This window comes from Clarias gariepinus, chromosome 14 (genome assembly GCF_024256425.1).
Source record: "Clarias gariepinus isolate MV-2021 ecotype Netherlands chromosome 14, CGAR_prim_01v2, whole genome shotgun sequence".
Lineage (NCBI taxonomy): Eukaryota > Metazoa > Chordata > Actinopteri > Siluriformes > Clariidae > Clarias > Clarias gariepinus.
The window spans coordinates 28407223-28422146 of NC_071113.1; the positions used below are offsets into that span (position 1 = coordinate 28407223).

A 14924-nucleotide genomic window follows, 5' to 3' on the forward strand; every position below is an offset into this window, starting at 1 on the left:
CAGAGAGAGAGAGAAAGAGAGAGAGAGAGAGAGAGGTAGAATCTTTCCCTATCTGTCCCCGGCTGTGAGACGTGCAGTGTGACCTTTACTCAACACCTGCTAATGTTCCTTAAAATATTCCAGTGCTGCTTTTCTGGAATTTTAAAGCGATATCATCTCATCTTTGCTGATGTATCTGCAGTCCTGTCATGTTCAGCTCATTTATACATTGTTTCATTCTTAATGTGGGTCTGAAGCCTACCCCTGCCCCTCCCCCAGGGTGAGGACACTGGACGGGCCTGTAGAAGAGCAAAGCGGGGACCCTGGAGCAAAGTGCGGCGTTAACCACCGCACCAAAATAGTTCTAGTCAATTTAGTTTCATCTGTAGAGCGTTTTCACAGCAGACATTGTAATAAAGAAACACAGACATCGCATAGAGGAGATTTTCTGGATAAAACCGGATTTTGGGATTCCCCTGACTAAGACTCAACGACTTTGTCGTTTTATCTCTCTCGTTTTATAGCAGACGTAGAGTGAAGTATTTATGAGTGCGGAAATTAAATAAATGAGCAGTTAGGTTGTTTCCAGAAGGTTTTACCGCCTCCTGCCAGCATGTTCTGACATTCTGCAAGCACGCCGTATTTCATCATTGCCATGTTTTGCAGTCTAAACAAAGATCTTTACAGAAGTTTGAGGAGCCGCTGCCAGAGCAGGAGCTGCGACACCTCGTAAAACCGGCTTCCTCTCATGCCTTCGTTTTTCGCCAGCAGAGAAGAGAAACACCGAGCTGCCGTCACACTGACCTGCTTCTCTGTGAAGAAGCAGCACACGTGCTTAACCATTCCTCCCTAACCTGTTTTGTAAGCTTTGATGGATGGATCAGACCATTATTCTGTCGTTTTGCGGGGGATAAGCATCAGCGATCGTATACAGAGAGGCGATACGTTTCACAATGCGAGCGCGCCGTCGCTCTCCACTCGGCTTCCTGCCGGCATGCTGGGAGCTTGGGGGTTCTGGCGTCCTGGTGGCAGGTGAGATTTATGAGGTGTTAAGAATGTTTCGGCTGTAACCGAGAGACGCTTTGCAACGTCGCCCGTCTATAGTTGACCCCCCCCCCCCACCACCTCCCCCCTCCAACACAAACAGACACGTTTTGTGTCTAAACCTGGATTGTGAGGCCCTGATGACTATAACATCAGTGCTAAGCCTGCATTCCCTTCAAGTCCCACCGCAAACACACCTCCTAATGTCAAGATCCTGACCGCACAACTACACCCCCCCCCCCACCTCCTGATAAACGTTTTCCAGTCACTCTGGTTTCTATGCTACAACAATAAGTTTATACTCGCGCACGAAGAAAGCAAGAAATAAAGAAGCTGAGAAAATGAAACAGATGGTCTAGAGAGGTTTAGAGAGCAGCGGGTTTACATAAGGTATATTAACTCAACAGAGCAGCTTCAGCTCATAGCTGAAAATTCGTCTAAAACAAAAACCAGACGTCGGGACATCAACGGCTAAAAATCTTTAAAAAAATCGTTAGAGCCGTGTGATTTAATGGATTATGCAGATTAGCCAATCTTTTGTTGGTCATTTCAATTAATTGATTTAAAAGGTCAATTTTTATTTCAGAATTTTTAAATTATTTTGGTAAACTTAAAATGTTTTTTTTACCCTTGGTCTTTGTCTCTTTTATCCTAGGGGACGCCCAGTCGAATCATCTGATCCGCAAAATCAGGCACAGGTTTTACCCTGGATGCCCTTACTGTCGCAACTCTCCTACTTCCTAATTGGGCTTAGAACCGGCACTATATGCAGTGGCTTGGTTGTATGGGGCGAAGGGTAAAGGGTCTTGCCCAAGAACTCAACCACGGCAACCCACCAGAAACGGGGCCCAAACTCCCGACCTTCCAATCAGCAACCCAGACCCTCAACCACACGAACCACCAAACTTACAACTGAATAATCTCTAAATTTACTACAGCTTTTGCAAAAACTCATATTTTGCAATCATATGACAAATTTTTCTTTGAAGTTTAGAGGTGATTTTTGAAATACTGCCACACACTGCTCTGGAAGGTGGAAAAAATTTTTTTGCATCTGCTCTACGAGTGATCCTGCCACTCTGACCGCAACTTTCTCTAGCCTGGATATATGAAAATAAAGATATCTAACTGTACTGCAATATAGCAGTATAAACTAATGGATAAACTGCTATATTGTATAAAGCAATATAAAGCTTTGGCATTTTGGATAGAAACTTCAATCTCATTGGTTACATTGGATTTTTGGAAAGGAACTGAACTGGACAAAGTTACCTCACAGAGGTATTGTGGACAAGAAATAGGTTCTGATTGTTACAGTAGCTTTGGGGGCAAAAACTTACAGTCTACAAAGGCAGGCAATAATCGTAAAAGTCATAACCGGGATACGCACCGTAATCTCAACCAGAGCTATTCCACAAGCTAGCCAACTTGTGACATATGGAAACATTTTGACAAATCCCCAAAAAAGGGGATATCATACTGTACAAAAGTGTATACCACATAGTGTGCCATTCCCTTACATTTAAACAATGAATTTTCATAAAAAATGTAGATTTTAGCCACACAAAAGTAACGGCTTTTGCTGAGAGCATAAACAGACTATAAATTCACAACAGGAACAATCATCTTTAGATCATTAGCGCACTTGAATGCATGCTTGATGTCTCAGTTATGTGCTTGACATTTTCAAATGACCTGAAAAGCACATAGCTGCTCCCAGAACACTGGCACTGAGCCATTCAGGTTCGAGAGTAATCTGGAATGCCGCTGTTGATTAGCTCGAGTACACGCCTCACTGCACAGCTCAAAGAACGCAACGTGCTATTTCTCTGAAGTCCAACGAACGACCGTGCATGGGATTTATTCTTCCGTCCTAGATTAACAGTTTATGGAAAGCTGAATGGGGTGTTCAAACCACCTTTTAGAACTACTTAAAGGATTTTAAATGTGTGTTCAAGTCACAGGCAAGTGATAGATCATGAGAAGTTCATTCGAGTTCCGGTCAGTAACAAAAAGACGTGAAAACCATTGAAACGACTGTTAATTCAGTTACAGTATATATTCATCTTTAATATGTGTTTTTACGCTTGGTAAGGGTTGAGATGAATCGAGAGGAATCCCAAGTTAAGAACATACCCTGGACACGACCCCGGGGCAATTTACATAGCCAGTCGAGGTACTGACATGCTTTTGGGAGATTGAAGGAAACTGAAGGTAACCTAAGCTCAGGATCAAACCAGAGACCTTGGTGCTGAGAGGCAGTAATATACCCACTGTGGCCTGTGCTTCCATGCACTTTATATGTACATTTTACAGCTTTTGGCAGACCCCCATGTCCAGACCAACTTATGTTTATCTCATTACACACATAAGTTGTTGAGGGCCAAACAGTGGCAGCTGGGTGGTGCATGGGTTTGAACCCTTCAGATCAGTAGTCCAAAGCCTTTAACAATGAACTTCAACCAAACAGGAGTCACATGGGTTGATTATGTACAAGCTAAAATCAACAGGTCACCCAAGGCTCTTGATGGATCAGACTGAGAATCTGCACCCAAACTGACACTTATAATACCAATTAAAAGGCACTACCTTAGACGCACCTTCTAATTTAACATCAACAGTCAGTTATTTTAGAACACGAAGGTCAGCTGTTCTGGAACAGTTCCTACAAGAACCGTATTGTCAGGTACCAAAACCCATTAAGGTCCATGATGAAACTGTTTCTCATGAAGACCTTGCCAAGAAAACAAGACCAAAACCTACCTCTGCTGCAGAGGAGAAGTTCATTAAGAGTTACCAGCCTCAGAAATCACCAATTAACAAACAGCACCTCAAATTAGAGCCTTTATGAAGCTTTACAGAACATAAATAGCAGAAACATCTTAATATCAACTGTTCAAAGGATATTATTGTGTATTTTGGATAAACGCCTTCAGTATTGTTTACAGTGTAGAAAGAAATAAAAATGAGGAACGATCATGGAGTTAAAAGAGGGGACCAAACTTTTGATTGGTGGTGTAAGGTAACACGTAGAAACTTCGAGTGTAAGGTCTTTGATCGGGTCTGATGCAACTCATTGGACCGTCATGTAAAAATCAGGACCTTGTTAGTATCCTCGATTTGTCTTCCTGGGGACTTTTTGACGGTTCTTTGTAGAATGTCCAATAAGTATTTTCTCTTGAAAAGAAATTCTTTCACAGCAACAAACAATAGACGCAATCCCATTCAGGCTCAATCCTAACATTTTTTACTGCAAAAAAGGGAAATTGAACACAAAAAAAAAAAAAAAAACACAAAATGTAAGGATCCAGAGTAAGGAATTCTACAATTTGTACCAGTAATAGTCTTTTAACAAAGAATATCATTTTTTAAGATGAAAGAAAACAAAGTGTGCATAAAAAACTGATGAAATTTTTGAGCATTCAAAGAAGTCATGAGGTGGATAAATAGTAATCGGTGTACAAAGCGACAAGGAATGGTGAGCAAAGGACCCAGCGGGAGGAAAAAACACTTGCCTTGCTCGAGAATTTTTAACTAGCCCAATATCTTTTGTTTCATAGCAAAAATGCAGAAAAAGAGAAAATCAAACTGATAATTTCTTTTTATCCTGTCAGCAGCATTGCCAGTCTGAACGGACACACCCACTTTGCAGAGCTGTAGAGAACATCACAACGTTCTGAAATGCTTCCTCCAGTATCTGTATAACAGCTTATTGATTCAGCAGCTTCATAATGCCCATGGAGTCATGCCAAGATTCCATCCACTACAATTAAGCTCCAGGCGCTCCATTAGCGTTTACTGAGAGCGCGTGAACACTGCATTGGGACGTGGATCATACTGTAGATACACAAGACTACAGGCCATTTTCAGTACAGGACACAATGGTACGTTAAAAGGACTGGTGAAGGACTTCATACAGGCCGTTTGGGTGTGATATACGTGCGAACAAACGCACATCAACCTGAATAATGCGAGTGTGGATAAACTGAGAAAGGTTTATAAAAGCTCCTGATGTCCCAGACGCACGGTCAGCCCGGGGTCGGAGATGTGTGGTGGAATTTTATTTTTATTTCCTGCTTAGTACTTCAGGCCTCGCTCAAAGAACACACTGGAAGCACACATCATAAATCTCTTAACAGAAAATTACCAACGCGGGTATGGCACATATTTTCAACGCCCGCTGGTTCACAGTGAGAGATCACCTAGCGGGACAATCTGAGGTTCTCTGCTAAGGTTCTTGCACAGATTGATAGAGGATTGATATATATATATGCACCATATATATCCACGATCCAGATCCTTCACAGAAACATCCACAGAGCTTTTTTTACCAGGCCTATGAAAGAGCTTTAACACTGCGATGGACAGAACCCTTAAACAGACAAGTTCTTCAAGTTTGTTCCTCAAGACGAACCATTTCTAACGGGATTGTAAAAAACCATAGAAAAACAAAAATGTTCGTCCAAAGAGAGGAAAACAAGATCATAAAGTGTGTCCTTAAATGGATCCCCCTCCAACCTTATTACATCATGCTTTCAAAACCAGGGACTTTGGTTCTTCTAAGTTGTTCTTCTAAGGGTAGCACTCCAATGGTTGTAAAATCTTTACATTATGTAAAAATCTGCAAGCCATTTGATACAAAACTAAGAAATCTTGGTTCTTCAAGTAGTTGTTCTAAGAGAATCCCATTCAATGGTTTCATGTAAGACCCTACAATACATTTCTGTCCAAAGTAAAGAACATAAGTTCTTCAGTGTGTTCCTCAAAGGGAATCACCTACGTAAACCCATTGGGCAAGAAATTCTTCTCATTTCTTGTCCAAAGTAGAGAACCATGTGGTTCCATCCAACACCCTCAATGGTTCTTTAATTACTTGCTCTTGGTTGTAAAACCCTAAAACAGAGGATCTCCCCTACAGACCTAAAATTTAAAAATTTAAAATGCGATGATCCGTAGCCAACCTGAAAGTAATATTTTAGAGAACCATTGAGAATTTTAGAGAATGTTTTTTTTGCTGTTGTTTTTCTAAAAGTGTACATGACTGATCTCATTGTCGTACCTTCCCTCCCTCAGGCTGCCTCAGTGTGTATTTTAATGGTAATGTCATGATCTGATGGATGATTTTTTTTTTTTTCAGCAGCCTCACAGGACTTTATGACATCATGGGTACTTACCAGTGTGATTCTGAGACGCGAGTCTGGTTAGCTGTTGTCTCTGGGCCGTGTCCTCTGGGATGTCTCACTAGCACCCTGAGAGAGGAAAAAGAAACAGCATTGTCAAGAGTGGGAACTGAGGAAACACGGAAATAGTGCGGAGTACGAAAAACAAGCATGAAGGCAACTTTGATTGTTAGCTCTGAGGCCTGCCTAGGGATGTTTTGGAAAACTGTAGGGTTTTTTGTGCCACTGAAAATTAACATTTTCAGAAAAAAAAATGGCCTTCAAAAATGGGGAGACTTTCCATTTTCACTGCTTTAATGTGAAGTGGATGCTTTTAAAAGTGCTGATGTTGGAGTTTGTGTGTGATTTAAATGCAGACTCAGAAATAAGGGTAAAGAGTCATAGTGTTCTGTACAGAGAGCTCAAGGTTATCTGATTTAAAAAGGAGTGGAAGAAGGTAAAAGAGAAAGGACTTTCAGAGATAGGAAAGAAAAGAAGGAAAGAACGAAGAAAGGAAGGAAGTGGGACAGGAAAGGGAATAAGGAAAATAAAGGAATGAAGGAAGAGACAACATGCAAAAACAAAGAAGCAATAAATTGTAGAGACAAGGAAGTCAGGAAGAAGGGGAAATAACAAGGGGGTAACAAAAAAGAAAGAAAGGACTTTTAGAGGCAGGAAAGGAAGGACGACAGGAAAGAGATAAGGAAGAAAGAAAGCTCAGAAGGAGGGAGAAGGGAAGGAGGAAAGAAAAGTAGAAACATAAAAAAGGAAGGGAGGAAGTACAAAAGACAAGGAAAAAAGAATGGAAGCGAGAAAGGACTTTCAGTGACATGAAAAGAAGGAAGACGTGTTAAAGATGTGGAAGAAAAAGAAGAAAGAAAGTGAAGAGACAGGAAAGGACAGGAAAAAAGAACGAAAAGAATGAACGACATGCAAAACCAAACAAGGAATGAAGTGTGTAGAGAGGGAAGGAAGGAAAGAGACGAGTAAGAAAGAAAGTGCAGAGACAGGGAAGGAAGAAAGAATGGAACAGATGTTTCTGAAAATGCTGACGTTGGGTTTTGTGTGTAATTTAAATGTGCTCTCTCTCTCTCTCTCTCTCTCTCTCAAAAGAAAAGAAACACACTATTTTTGCCTGTTGTGAGGGCAGCGTTGTCATGGAGACGTGCCTTGTATATACAGTTTATGGGGTATTTCCCCTCAGGACTCTGATAATACGTACCTTCAATTAGATTTACATTTACAGCATTTGGAAGACGCCCTTATACAGAGCGACTTACTGTACGTTTGTCTCATCTAAACACTAAGCGCTGGGGTTTGAACCTGAAACCTTCTGATCAGTCGCCCAACACACCTGTGCCACTGAGCTGACCCCTGTCAAAATTGGAAAAGACCAAAGTCTAAAACAGGATATCTTTGGTAAAAAAGATAAAGATGGGTTCAGACGTAGAGGAGATCTGACTAATCCATCACTCAGCTTGAGGCTGTCCGAGACAGGAGGACAGATTCACTTCCTAACAAGTAAAGCACTGTGACGCCTCGCTCCCTCCATCAAACCTGCTCCGGCAGCTCTAATGAAATCCCCGGTGTTTTACTAAACACCTACAGCGTTCACCTACCAGCCTTTAATCAGGACTTAAACACATGAATCAACAGTGAGAATTTATCAACAACCGCTTCTTCATCCACACGGTCAGGTCTGCGGTTCTCCGAAAAATAATTACGCCGCGGCGCATTTAATCAGTCTGATGTTACACCACACTGTACCGGGAGTACACCGAGTACACACTGACGAGGTCTCAGTCAACCGCCCTCCAACTTACACACACACACACACACACACACACACACTAATTATCTACAAACATGTTATGTATATTACCGTGTTGTTGACATTTAACACCTGTTACTCTCACGAGTGGAGACAAAAAGAGGAGAGGAATAAAGTTTCATTAATGCTGGGATTGAGAGACTGAGATTGTTTTAACTTCTGAGATCATGTAAAGAAAACAGAAGTGTGGGAGGGAGGGAGGGAGGGAGGAATGAAGGAAAGAAAGAAAGAAAGAAAGAAAGAAAGAAAGAAAGAAAAGAGTCCAGAAGGACAGGTGGAAAAAAAAAGTTGAAGAAAGAAAGGTGGAAAAATGAGGGAAGTGAATAGACTAAGATAAAAGGTAGAAAGGAATAAAGGGGGGGGGGGGGGAATTAGGTTTTTAAAAGAAATTTTAAAAAGTAAGAAGTGAAGGAATCAAGGACATCAGGGCAGTGTCGAAGACACAAGATGGAAGGAAGGAAGAAAGGAAGGAAGGAAGGAATTGTAAAGATGAAGACAGGAGGAAAGAATGAAAGGAAGAATGGGCAGAGTCAAATAAGATAGGAAGAAAGGAAAAAGTACAAAAGGACACACGGACAAAAAAACTGAAAAGAAGAAGGAAGGAGAGTAGGAAAGAAATACACAGTCAAAGAAACAAGGGAAGTGCAGAAATAATGTAAGGAGTAAAGGATTAAGGAAATACAGGCATTGTCGAAGAGACATGACGAAGGAAGAAAGGATTTGCAGAGACCGAAAGGAAGAAAGAGAGAAAGAGAAGGAAGTGCAGAGGTGAAAAAGAAAGTAGGGAAGTACATAAACTAATGTGAAAGGAAGGATAAACCTGAGGTTTTCTGATTGAGTTTTTAAGAAGGTAGTGATGTTTCGCTGTAAAATGGGGGCGTGGCCAGAGACGCAAAGGACATAAGCAGAGAATTTTAAGAAACGTCCGCAGTAATGCATTGCTGCAATCAAATACTCAAGTTCAACCCATCTGAACCGAAGGAAGGAAACATCATGCTTGTAAAGCTCTGACAGAATTCACAAACCCGCATTAAAAATACGCCACATTCCCGTTAGAGGCGTGGCGCACTACAAGCTCCTCTCACATCCAAAGAACATCTGCAGCAGGTATTGGCATGCAGCTTCCTAAAAATCTGTCAAATAGCAAGCGCAGAACAGGCGCAGAACAGGCCTCGACATCCGTGACCTGAAAAACAAGAGCTGCTGCAGTGTAATCGACCACACCTCCGCGCTCTCTCCTTCACAAACACACACACACACACTCCATGCTAAAAATAATTTACACCCTGCCACTTCCTGAGGGGGAAATCTTCACAGCTGGCTGATTTTTCCAGGATTAAATGGCCAGTGAAGTATAAGCAGTTAAATATAATGAAACAGGTTTAAATAGGCCAGTGTTTGGGGTGAACGCGTCGGCGCGGGGAGTGCTGCAGCAGCGCCGCATCTTCTCACATAATTCTTGATTCATTTACTAGAACAGCAGCTCGGACAGTCGTTCCAACTGCAAATCACATGATATGTTATATTGTAGTGACAAAACCCTTGTATGTTGGATAAGCTATATATGCTATACTATGTATGATGGGTGCATCGCTCCAGGCTCAATCTGGACTCATCAACCATCATCACATGACCTTTTTCCTTCGCCCCAAAGTCAAATGATCATGCTTCCTTTAAACACCGTAAATGTTAATGTAAAGTAGGTTTTGTGCCAGGTGTCTTCCCTGATAAAACCATCCTGCTTTATTAGGGGACATGGGAGTGTATTGACTTGTGGAAACCAGTGGTAGGGTGTATGGTGCATTGGGCATATACCGAACCCCGACCTCCACCACTAAACCAACAATACCCTTACTAAATTTTTTCGTTAACATCTCGGTAATAGTCGGTAGCTGCATTGTAATATCTCTTCATGTCGCTACCGAAACGTAAAACATAAAAAACGTATTGAAACTTTATCATGTTGCTACAATTTCAAAATTCAACACTTTCGCCTCGCGTCAAAATTCACTTTAAAGTCATCTTCACGTCCTTACGAATTCATTCAAATCGTTAATGGAGTGATGTGTGGTCGTTTAAAATTTTAGCTGGCGGCTCCTGAGTACATTTTTCGGTAACACTCCAGTAATAGTTTGTAATGGTCAGTAGCATTGTTGTATTTTTGCTTCATGTCGGTTCCGTTATCGATTCTTAAGGACTTGGTATACCATGGTTAAATTCCTAAACAACTCATTTTTGTGCTGCAAACATTTCACATGCGTGTCAAAATGTGTTGTAGAATTGATTTCATGTCCGTACGAATTTGATTCAAACATTAAAGGCTCGATGTGGGGTCGCTACGCTTAAAGAATTAACCAAACAAATACCGACCGCAGCGACTTCAAGTCAGAAGACGTCGGGAGCAAATTCGGCAATGAGGGTATAAATGTTAAAAAAATAAATAAATAAAAAACATGGTGTTAAAAGCAAGTCCAGGCTTGCTGCAGGTGGAGGAGGAGAAGAAGAAAGAGGATGAGACACAAGGATGGCCCTCTTGACATGGCTAATCTGCAACCAATTAGTTGAGGTCAGAGGTCAACTCGTCTGCTTCCTCAGTGAACCTGCTCTGAACTCCCACGCTCTAGAGAAAAGAAATCCACTCGCTGTTTTCCTTGAGGACTTGTCCATACTGCACCAGCTGGATCTACTGCTTCAATAACTTTTACATCAATTAAAATATAAAAAACAAAAAATCTCTCCCTCAGACTTTCCTATCCAGCACCATATGTAGCGTTGCCTGGAATCAAGAAGGCCACACACAAATGGAAATACAGAAACGAAACTATGTACTCGAGTGCCAGTGGAAAAAAAAAAAAAAAACAACTAAAGCAGGGAAACCGCAATGCTGTCCGTCACAGAATCCTCGGCACAGGACAGAACTCGTCGCCAACCTTCACTACGAATCGTTTCTGCTGTTTGATGAGTGACAAGTCTTTATTTTCAGTTCCAAACATTCTCAATTTTGTTATTTTTTTCTTAATCCAGCAACTGTGGTCCAGGGAGCAGGACGTGAAGCAGAATGGGTTCCTTTGTGTCACGAATCCTGGCCAAATATTTCATTCCTGTAGAACAACGTTTAATGAAATGCACGAGCTGGAATGACGAGGAATATCGGACGAGGGGAAAAGTTTGACGTAAAGTGTGACCTTTTCCTGTAGATTCAGCTTCTTTACAGTGATGCTCACAGGGAAAAAAGCGGGGCTCTTTCTTTAGAAAAGGTCTCAGTCTCAGGTTGCCAAGAGAGCCCAGGTCTTAATTACAGATCTGGCACAGGCTTGACGCTGGAGACAGATAGCAGATCTAAAGCCAGTGAGCTGAAAGCCTGCAGTATTAGCTTACTGTTTTGGGCAATAAATCCCTGTGGTGTTATTGAGCCTGTGGAGGGTGAAGGGTTTGAGAGAGGGTGGGTTTCTCTTTATCAGCCCTCTCACCATAGCCACAGACTGCCTGACGCACTCATTTATCAGGCAAGTGTCCATTGTTCTCACTCCATCTTTCTAAGTTTGGAGTACCCAGCCAAGCCTCGATAGATCCAATCCTTTTAGATACTCCCTTAAAGTATCCGAGCAACTCTCGACACATTTCTGTTGCTACACTGTACCGAAGACCTTTTGAATTGTGAATGGTCAAAAGGTGATTCATTTACGAGAATTGCAACTTGGACACTTGTTCCAGCTGCAAAGGTTATATCCTGATACCTAATATGGCATTGTTTCTATACTACATTTAGGTATTTGGAAGAGACACCCTTATCCAAAGCGACTTACATTTTTATTTCATTATGCATCTGAGCAGTTGAGTGTTAAGGGTCTTGCTCAAGGGCCCAACAGGGACAACCTGGTGGCCGTGGGATGTAAACCTTGGACCTTCTAAACCGTATTCCAATCCAGTGGATTATTTCATCAGGAAAGACAAACCCAATAGGTGTGATAACCTGGTCATTCAGTACATTTAGGTCCTCAGCTGACTTTACTTCATCACCACATAACGTTGCTAAGTCTAGACCTGAGCAACTGAAGCAACCCCAGATCTTAACCCTGTCTCCAGAGGCTTGTACAGTGAACACTATGCATGATGGCTTCATGTGCTTCCCTTCTTACCCTGACACGCCCATCACTCTGGAATTTCTGTAATCTAATACCGCTCACATGCTGTTTTAAGTCACTTTTGTTTTCTGGTTGTTCTTAAAACCAAACTTTGTCCTAATTATGAGTTAAATCCAAACTTTTGCAAAACATCATCAGTAAAGAAACACAGTTAAACATGATGATCCAGCACGCACACACCCACAAAAAAAAATGTCTAGCTAGCATATGGCTCACTGCAGCATACAGTATAGTGTTTTTTTTCTCCTTTGTGTGCACCTCTAAATGCAGAAGTAAGCTTTTTTGTATCATGAAGATAATAAAGAGCTGTATAAAAAAAAAAAAAAAAAAAAAAAAACAGGTATCTAGGTCAAGACTGTGACAATAAGATTAAATGTCTGCATGTCACAGCGGTGCAGGTCAGAGGAAATCTACTGACCAAACATTATTCTAGAGCACCAACACACACCCTAAAAAGCTGAAGAACGGGAAAATGAAAGCGCAATTAATATTTTTTTTTCACGCAACATTATGCTTCTGTATGCCATCATCAATCCTGGAGAAGAACAGCGTAAGGGTGGCTGGTTCGAAGAAATCATCTCAAAATGAGTTCAACATCAAGAGCTCGGAAACGTACAGTATTGAAATGATGATGATGATGATGATGATGATGATGATGTCACAGGAGGTTATTGCATTTTAAAGAGGACTTTAATCACTTTCATTATTTTTCGTTACGTTAGAAAACATAATCAAGTTATATGATGTACATTATGAAAAAAACAGTCCTGAGATGACGTCATCATCATCATCATCATCATCATCATCATCTCAATAAGTTTCTGAGTTCTTTATGTTGGACTCGTTGCAAAATAAATTCTTTAAACCTGCCGCCCTTAAGCTGTTCTTCTCAGTTCTCTAATGTTGCGTGAAAAAATTGCACTTTTATTTTCCCTGTCACTGTTTATTCCATTGTAGGTTTCTGTGTTTCAGATGTAAATATTAATTCCATTTATTTCAACCGTATAATCATGAAACACTTTTTATTTTGTTTTCCTCAAGCATATACTATCAAGCATTTGAAAAAAACCTAAATAATAAAATGGCTTATAATTATACAGTTAAAATAAATGGAATTCTATTTACACATATCTACTGTATAAGGTACATCTGTGTAACTACTTTCGATTTACAATGTAAACCTGACGAACTAGACTAATAAAAAAAATTTTCCCCACATTTCTTAGCATGGGACATAAATTGTGACTTCCATGAGGTCTTTCGCTTATATTAAAAAGTAAACAGATTGTTTGTATTTGACAAAACAATTGTTTATACACAAAAGATGAAATATTATACCCTAAAAAGGTAGCGCTGCATGATGTATCGCATAAAAATCTAGACCTGTGCAATTATTTTACAACAAAAATATAATTCTATTATTTATGATGGGAAATATACGCAAAGTCAGAAATTTATGTAAAGTTTCTCAGTAATTTAAGTATTGGTATATTTTATTAAATATAAAATTTAGATGATAAGTAAATATCTGCAAAAAACCCTCTTACTGAGTTTATTTGTCCAATTATTATAAGATGAATAAATTACATAAACAATACAAATTTGAATACGGTTTAAATCATAAAATGAGTTCAACATCAAGAGCTCGGAAACGTACAGTATTGAAATGATGATGATGATGATGATGATGTCACAGGAGGTTATTGCATTTTAAAGAGGACTTTAATCACTTTCATTTTTTTTCGTTATGTTAGAAAACGTTACGTTATGTTGAACTACAAAATTTTCGCATTGTGACTTTTTTTTATAAAATCGTGCAGCCCTACTGTACGTTAAAGAAAATAAATCTACTGAAGTGAGGTAGTGCTGCAACTAACAAATTGTTTAATATTCTAACAATCTATCGATTATTGAAACTAATAATCGGCTATTAATCGTAATTATTTAACTACCTTAAATGAACTATCAGCTTCTAAATTTAGCTTGAAGTTGTTTTATGCATGTGCTAGCTAACAATGCAGGCAATTGAGAGAAATACAAATAAAGATGAATACTTTGCTAGAAAAAATGTCTTTCAATAAACTTTCCTACAAAATACAAACGATAAATAAAATAGAATATTTTTTTTTTCCTGTCAAAATCTAAAATGAAGGAAAAGCAAAAAAATTAAGGAGTAAGTAGTAAAGTGGAACAGTTAGTTAAAGTTTAAAGATGCAGACGGCGAAATATTGAGAAAGTATTAAGCGGTAACTTCTTACTTCAGAACGTAAAAATTATTTGCCTTGTCTTACAAACCAGACCATGCTAACATTCAGGCTACGACTGTACAAAAGTATAATTCTGGAGTTTTGGGGGGCTCCTGATTCACGCTATTGATTTCTGAGAGAAAATGTTACAATCTAAATGAATTTAATGAGAAATCTTCCAAGCAGACATGCCATGCTACAGTACGAATTGTGAGCGTCTACACAGAAGAGGAACAGCGTTACGGTTAATAGTTTACACAACACTACAGCGCTACAACGCTCTGACCCTGGATATTCTTTCCATGAATGTTAAATAAACTTCCTCGCAGAAGTCTCTCTCGAACTTATGCCTACAGAAATCTTTTATCTTTTAACGCACACACAAAAAACAAATGCTGAGTCAGAGACTTCCTCAAGTCAATAAGCTACAACATAACATTAAGAGTATTTAATAATAATAATAAGAGAAAAAGTTAATGTACAGTTGTATCAATAAAAACAATTTTTCACGTCATAAAAG

General features: G+C 39.9%; 1 protein-coding gene across 4 annotated transcripts in view; it reads right to left on the bottom strand.

Annotated features, from left to right (window-relative positions):
* The window catches only part of thrab (thyroid hormone receptor alpha b), a 155999-nt gene that overhangs the window by 81202 nt on the left and 59873 nt on the right, over positions 1–14924 (bottom strand). For all 4 annotated transcript variants that reach the window (XM_053511120.1, XM_053511117.1, XM_053511121.1 and 1 more), the window contains one exon: positions 6198–6272. The gene's annotated coding sequence lies outside the window, so the exon portion shown is untranslated. The remainder of the gene's footprint in view (positions 1–6197; positions 6273–14924) is intronic.